Here is an 8,727-nt window from a genome sequence, read left to right as displayed (position 1 = left end):
TTTATGAGCCGGCAAAGCCGTGTGGAGGGCGAATGCAATCAAGAATGCCAGAAAGTTTTATTTGAGTTTTATCAATTCAAAACTAGTTTTCCTGTATATTTTATTAAATTCGACAATTTAACAGAATAAAAGATAACTACGTTGGTACATACATTTTGGTGTTTCACATCCATCATCATTTGCTTTTTATATCTCTTCATGATTCGATTTTTTTTAAATTCTATTAAAATTTTCCAGACCATTAAATGCTATCGGTTGATTGATCACCGAAAGCACCTCGCCTTAGACGCTCACCATCTTATCATTATCGAAGGCATCTTCCATAACGAGGGAGAGGTCAAACTACCGCCATGAATCCTAAACCTACCCTTAAAAAATAACATGAATTCAATACAGTTCATCAAATATTTGCTGGCAGCACCGGATCCGGCTCAGTTTTTTTTCTCCTATCTTTCTTTCCAAATTCAAAAGCAAAACCATCCGAGACCAGTCGACGTCATCCAGATATGAGACGAACTTCCAAGAGAAGAGCACCATTACTAGCCTGTTTCCAACGAGCTTCAGCTCCCTTTCTCTGCTGGAGCCTCCTCACTCTCTGGAGCCACCCATTCAGAAACACAGCAGACCAAAAAAAAAGCTGCCTTAACTGACATCAATTGATGTTACGCAAAAATGTGTACCCATAGACTAGTTTCCCTTCCTTTCATGTCGTCTCGTTCTTTTCCAAGATAAATGTGGCAGTCGACAACGATAGTGAGTGACGAGAGTGCTACACAGAGCATTTGAGGTGGCTGATTTCATTTTGTGTCTCACGATCGGCCATCAGGTTCATGTGATTTTTTTTGTACTTCTAATTTTTTTTTCTTCAACAAAAATGTGACATGAGGTATGTTTATGTATAAATGTGAAGGTAGGGTGGTTCTTATTCCTTCACTTCTAAAAATCAAACTCACAACCAATAATCACGGTCAAATCAAAAACTTCTGGAAAGATAAAATTGACAAAAATGACAAAAATGACATAAATGACAAAAATGACAAAAATGACAAAAATGACAAAAATGACAAAAATGACAAAAATGACAAAAATGACAAAAATGACAAAAATGACAAAAATGACAAAAATGACAAAAATGACAAAAATGACAAAAATGACAAAAATGACAAAAATGACAAAAATGACAAAAATGACAAAAATTACAAAAATGACAAAAATGACAAAAATGACAAAAATGACAAAAATGACAAAAATGACAAAAATGACAAAAATGACAAAAATGACAAAAATGACAAAAATGACAAAAATGACAAAAATGACAAAAATGACAAAAATGACAAAAATGACAAAAATGACAAAAATGACAAAAATGACAAAAATGACAAAAATGACAAAAATGACAAAAATGACAAAAATGACAAAAATGACAAAAATGACAAAAATGACAAAAATGACAAAAATGACAAAAATGACAAAAATGACAAAAATGACAAAAATGACAAAAATGACAAAAATGACAAAAATGACAAAAATGACAAAAATGACAAAAATGACAAAAATGACAAAAATGACAAAAATGACAAAAATGACAAAAATGACAAAAATGACAAAAATGACAAAAATGACAAAAATGACAAAAATGACAAAAATGACAAAAATGACAAAAATGACAAAAATGACAAAAATGACAAAAATGACAAAAATGACAAAAATGACAAAAATGACAAAAATGACAAAAATGACAAAAATGACAAAAATGACAAAAATGACAAAAATGACAAAAATGACAAAAATGACAAAAATGACAAAAATGACAAAAATGACAAAAATGACAAAAATGACAAAAATGACAAAAATGACAAAAATGACAAAAATGACAAAAATGACAAAAATGACAAAAATGACAAAAATGACAAAAATGACAAAAATGACAAAAATGACAAAAATGACAAAAATGACAAAAATGACAAAAATGACAAAAATGACAAAAATGACAAAAATGACAAAAATGACAAAAATGACAAAAATGACAAAAATGACAAAAATGACAAAAATGACAAAAATGACAAAAATGACAAAAATGACAAAAATGACAAAAATGACAAAAATGACAAAAATGACAAAAATGACAAAAATGACAAAAATGACAAAAATGACAAAAATGACAAAAATGACAAAAATGACAAAAATGACAAAAATGACAAAAATGACAAAAATGACAAAAATGACAAAAATGACAAAAATGACAAAAATGACAAAAATGACAAAAATGACAAAAATGACAAAAATGACAAAAATGACAAAAATGACAAAAATGACAAAAATGACAAAAATGACAAAAATGACAAAAATGACAAAAATGACAAAAATGACAAAAATGACAAAAATGACAAAAATGACAAAAATGACAAAAATGACAAAAATGACAAAAATGACAAAAATGACAAAAATGACAAAAATGACAAAAATGACAAAAATGACAAAAATGACAAAAATGACAAAAATGACAAAAATGACAAAAATGACAAAAATGACAAAAATGACAAAAATGACAAAAATGACAAAAATGACAAAAATGGCAAAAATGACAAAAATGACAAAAATGACAAAAATGACAACAATTTTGAAAAATTTCAAAATTAACAAAAGTTTCAAAATTTTCAAAATTACAAAAACTACAAAAATAACAAATCCAAAAAAAAAGAAAAATAGAAAAAAAATCGAAAAAATAAAAACTACCGGGAAAACTTAAAATCTTTTGAATCTGTTTAAAAATCAAGAAGCCACCCCATGTTTCGTGCGTTGTTCGGAATTTTCATTCACAGAGAGCAGCAAACTACTCGATAGGGCTCTCGATAGAGGACTTTTCTATCATCGGGCGGCACCGAATGGAAACGGAAATGATGTTTGACTTTGTGGGACAACGACGACGACGACGACGTCGAGAATGTCAGCGACGCCGCCGACGTCGGAAGAGGCCTACTGCAGCCAGCCAGAGGTTGATGGGCTTGGGTTAATGGTTCATGATGTCATGGTGTGTTCTGTCCTAGGCAGAAAAAGTGACAACGATGACAGCATCGATGGTTCAGATATGGGGTTTCGTTTGAATGGAAAATGAGCGGGTGGACAGGTATGAATGAAGGTTGGAGTGAGTGAACGACACAAAAAAACCTCCATAACCAGGTTTTATGAGAAAAGTTATTTTTTTTCGCTCCCTCGTTTCCATCCAAGTGCATAAGTATCGGAAAAGTAGTTAATAGAGTCTGATACGATCGTGCTCTTCTTGATGGTAAAATTAATTTTCTACCAGTGTGCGAGTCGAGAGTGAGGAACGAGAAGAATGGAAAGTAATATCAATTAATATTTCAATAAGGTAGAGAGAGAGATGGGAAAGTTAGTGCTCGGATAGCCTGGCAGCCATCACTTTGTGTTGTGAGAGCCAAAAAACTTTTACAATGAATTTGATTTTAAAATTGAACTGGGGGTGCCCGGAATATGTTTCGTTCGAAAAGAAATAAGATGAAAAAAGATACCATGAGACAAGGATTAAAACACTAAAGTTTATGTATCTCTTTAGATTTTTGAACATACACGTGTGGAGGCAGATGTTTATGTTAAACAGGCAGGAAAACCTAATATCTAATCTTCGTGACACTTTCCTGACACCAAAACAAAGGGAGAGTGGACAAATAGTTACCATGGAACTCATGAGTAAAAGTGAGCCACATTAATAATTCACAAGTCGGTTAATGCAAAAATTAAAACCAATCATCACCGTCCTTTCTCAGCTTATGTATTATTTTACACCGGCTGTTGAAGCGCTGGGTATGCTTATATAAAAATTTAAATATGCAAAATTTTTAACCAAAATTTGTCTAAATGCTTATGATCGCATTTTTTCTTCTTGTAGATTCCAGCGCCGGGGAGGAGAGGTTTTTTCGGTGGCCTGCTTAGGTTTACTAGTTACAAAAGCAAAGCGCAGAAAACAGAAGTTGAGAAATCAAGGTGGAATATTAGCTGGGTTTCAAAGAAAGTGTTTCGGTTCATATGATAGTAAAATAACATGATTCCCACAATGTGATGTGGTTTTCCTAAGATTTTGCATGTGCGATCACCGGATAAAAGGAAATAATATGAGAAATCGTGGCTTTTGGAAGTATGGTTCTAAATCTGCATAGAGTGTTTGCTGTCGACCTATTTGGTGAGATCCAACCTTTTTTACGATTTTAATCTTCTGCATTGTATGATTTTTATATAGTTATTTTATATAAAGCATATGAAACATTTGGTAGAATTGGTGAGCCCGTTTATGCCTACTGTCTGTACAAGACGATTGCATTATAATGTTGAAATTTCCAATGCATGCGGAGTACATTTCAAGGATTTTTTCTAATTTTTGTGAATTTTTCATGTAGAATAAATGTGAGGAAAGAATAACTTTTATGAAAAAAAAAAACCTTTCGAGCTCTAAACAGACCTCGAAAGGTTTCATGCTCTACTGATATTTTCCGTTTCTCTTTTTTTATTTTCAAGAGCGAGTAAAGGCGCTTTATCCTTGGTCGATGACCAGAAATGATTGTACACTGGAATCCTCAACAGTTCAACAACGAAAATAAAAATTTAGACTTAGGAATCTTTTTATTTATAATATTTAAATTCTTCAAAATTCTTTCAATCTAACGTTTAGGATTTCTGTGTACAAAATAAATCATTTCCACCCCTTTTTGGATGATCCTATATAGTGATCGACGGAGTTTCTTTACATTACGCATGGTTTCTTCATCAAGGAGCATTTTTCTTAGCATGCTTCCAACAATACTGTCCATTTGAAACGTATGGTACTGGTGGTCCACGTTTCTTCCTGTTCCTGTGTTCCAGATGTCTCTGCGTTCTCTGCTCCATGGTAGGCCCAACCACTTGATGTTTTTGATCATTTTAATGTTTTTATGTTAAAATAATCAAAGACATGAACAAAGACAAGAAGAATAATGAGACAATTTTATAATTCTTTGGGACTCAGACATAAGTTCTGGCTATAGAAGTACGATTAGTGATTAGTGATTAGTGATCGCATTTTTTCTTCTTGTAGATATTAAACACAAAAATATTTTTTCAAAAATATCAATATTTCACTCAAACGACACCAAATTGCTTGGGACCACTTCAAAACTTAGGAGAATCATAGGCTTTACATTGTGTATATGACTTAAGGTTTTTTTTATTATAAATTTATCAAAGGGTGTTCGGATCAAAACGGGGTCAAACTGAATGGCGAGTAAATTGATCATTTTTTATGAAAATAAAATCAAAGTATTTTTCATTTTGACGTTCAATATGTACAAGACGGAAAAAAAATACTCAGTTAAGATTCCGATCGAGCCAGTCCAATATGGCAAGCCATTCGTTTGACGTCTGTCATCAGATTTTGTGCATCTTCGCTGAAGAACGCCGATTTGCTTTGAACTGCTTCTTGCTGCTTACAGTTTTTTTTGGGTCTTCTTGAGGTTCTGCTTAAATATTTTTCGATTGGGCAAAGTTCTGCTGTGTTGGGAGGGTTCTTTGGGCACAACCTTAATGTTGTTTGCGGCATACCACTCCATGGACTTATTGGAAAAAGTCATGATGTTACTATAGAAATTTATTTGTTGTCTATCTTATTTTTCTCACAATAAAAAAATGGCTGTTTTCTATTCCCATTAAAAAATCATGTCAAAATTTTAACAAATATTGAAGTTTTGCAGATTGTAATTCTTACAGTCCAAAATTCTTTATAAATTTTTTAACAGAGGTAGCAAATGCCTCAACGGTGGCACAGCAATATTTGTTTTATTTTTCTACTATATATAATTGTTTTGATTGGTTTATCTTTTACTAGTGTTCAAAATCTGGTACCTTTTCGATAACTACTGCTTTTACTATACCTATTTTTCCTAGAATAATAGAAAATTATTAGAAAACACGGAAAATAGGTTAATGGGTCCTAAAATATGACAGTTTTGATTTTCATTTCAATAATAACCAATCACTTAAGGTGCAAATTTTAATAAGCGCATAATTAAGAACCAATATTGTGCATTTCAAAAACAAATGTCAGCTTAGGTGAATAGGCTACAAGAATACTCTAAAAACCTTTCAACAATCATGCTGCTGAAAAATGTGCTGATGAGGAAAAAGTTTGAGATATCTATAACAAAAATTTAGGTGTTTAAATTCTATAAAAATCTTTAATATTTGCTCATGATATTTTTCACTAAAAATAAAGTATTTAATAAGCTTTTTTTCTGTTTTTAAGAAAGAATATGGCATTTTTATTCTAGGTCTAATGTAGGCTACCAATCCAGTACTAAAACATGAGTAGAAGATTCCAAGAAGTTAATTTTGATCATATCCTTGCAAACCATTGAAAAATGGCAAAACAAAGAATAAAAATTATCATTGAATATTGCAGATAAGTCTTATAACTAAAAATGGGTTTTCTAAAAGGCATAAAACACCCGTCCATGCATGAGAAAAACATGAGTTTAACTACCGCTTGGAAGGTCCAAAGTAGGGAAACTAACCCTATTAACACGTTCGTCGCCACGGCACCCATATTCGGGTGACGGGTGTATTTCCTGGGGGGGGGGGGGCGTCACATCAAAAAGCGTGTGACGCTCTCATACTAGAGTTTACCGCTCAGCTTCGCCACACGTTTCAAATATGGGAGTTTTCCCTCTTTGCTTTCTCTCTCTGAAAATTTCTTTGGGCCCGGCTAGTAAAACTAACAAAATGAGCGTGGCGACGAACGTGTTAACATATGTGTTCCTAGTAATGTAAAAAAAGGAAAAGATTATCGCCGTCAATTTTACATTATTTGTTCTTGATTCTGCATATGGTTTTGTTTCTTAGAAGTCTAACCCTTCATTTCATGATTTTTTGTTTTTCCTTAAAATCTTTCTTTACAGTTGGAAATGATGAGTACATGAAAAAAAAAATTTAAAAAATACGATTTTTCACATACATTGTTGCAAATTTGTTACTTTATAAAACGAATGGTTAATGAGTAAATTCTTAAAACTTACATTTTGATAATAATTTTTTAATTTTTTTTTTTTGAGGAATGAACAGAGAAAACAGGTATGTAAATTTTACATGAAATCCGTTTATGTTAGTTTTGAAGATAGTAGTTGATATTTAGTCTATTAAAAAACATACTTTGTATTATTCAATGCGGACTGTTGAAATTAATTTTATTTCTTCTAAACTATTTTATTTCATTAAATACTCGGGGGAGGTGGGATAATAATAAAAATGCAACAACTAATAAATTTGAAAAAATTTAAGAAAGGAAACATGAATACAGTGAAATTTCATATAATATCATTAGAAAACCCACGAATCAAGTAATTTTATATAGAAAAATTGGTGATAAAAATCCTATCTTCCACAATTTGTTTTTTGCTCTTGTAATCGATCTTTATTTATTCCTCCCCAGCGTTTTTTCGAAATTTTAGAAGAAGAGTTACAAAACAAGCAATTGATATTTGTTGCGGCCTTTTAAAATTTGAATAAGTAGAAATTTTAGAGTAATGGAAACATATAAGCACATTACGTATTTTTGTAATTTTGTCTATGCGGATTCCACCTGATAGAACAGGAAATCTTTTTTTCTGTAGTTACGATGTTTCTTTTTCTTTGTGGTGTCGAAAGCAACTTCAAAAGCTGCGAAAAGTCATCTGTTTTACAAGTTTATTACATGTTTAATGATAAATTTTTTTTTAATGTATTTTCGATACGGAATAAGATTATTTGCATAGCATAGTATAGCATAGCATAGCATAGCATAGCATTGGGTGACTACACACATCTTGGATTGGCTGATACACAAAGTACAACTTAATCATCAAAACTAACACAAGATGCTAAAACGAGTATTTGGATTAAATATTCGTTTGAAGTGTTGGTTTTAAAAATAAGTTTAGTACAATAATTCACACCGTGACAAGTAAATGTTATCATAATGAGGATGATCTGATACAGCAAATAAAACTATTCAGGTGCAGAGAACTCATACGACCCTGGGCGCTGTATTCAAATAGGAAGGAGAAGGGATATTTATTTAGGAAATCCTACTTGGCAAATAAGACTGAAAAAATGAGTAAAAGCATAAAAATTTTCAAAAAGAAACGTTCTCACCAAGTCCATTAAATGGTATAAAAGGTTTAGGCCGGATCTTTCTCCCAATTCTTTCTGATTGGAGTCAACTGGAACGGGTTGCAACTAAATACTTTTCAAAATATCTCTCGCCTACATGCAACGCGCATCGCAACAATCTTAAAAAGAACTACTTTTTTTCGCCCGTTGCGGAATTTTCCCTTTTTCTCTTGCTGTGGCCTGATAATTGGGCCAGCCACTGCATTGCTGTTTTTCCAAATTCTTCAGATGTATTTTAAAACAATTTTTTCCTGACTTCACTAGCAGTCGACCACTGCGCACTTTTTAATATCGGAAAGTACGCTTGAAAATCAATTGATAAATTTGGTACTGCGTAAGCGCAAATCAGATCACACCGATAGCCATTTTTTTCTTTTCTTTTAAGAACTATTTTTGAATCGCTGTTACATCCCGGGAAGCTGCTTTCCCAACATCACCCATCATTCAACGTTATTCTTTCTAATCTTTATGCACAATTTCAAGATTTTTTGGCTATTTACAGTATATTTTGATAAATTTTCACGGAGCTCGAAAAAA

Source organism: Uranotaenia lowii, chromosome 3, assembly GCF_029784155.1.
Source record: "Uranotaenia lowii strain MFRU-FL chromosome 3, ASM2978415v1, whole genome shotgun sequence".
Taxonomy (NCBI): Eukaryota; Metazoa; Arthropoda; class Insecta; order Diptera; family Culicidae; genus Uranotaenia; species Uranotaenia lowii.
This window is presented reverse-complemented; position numbering follows the sequence as displayed.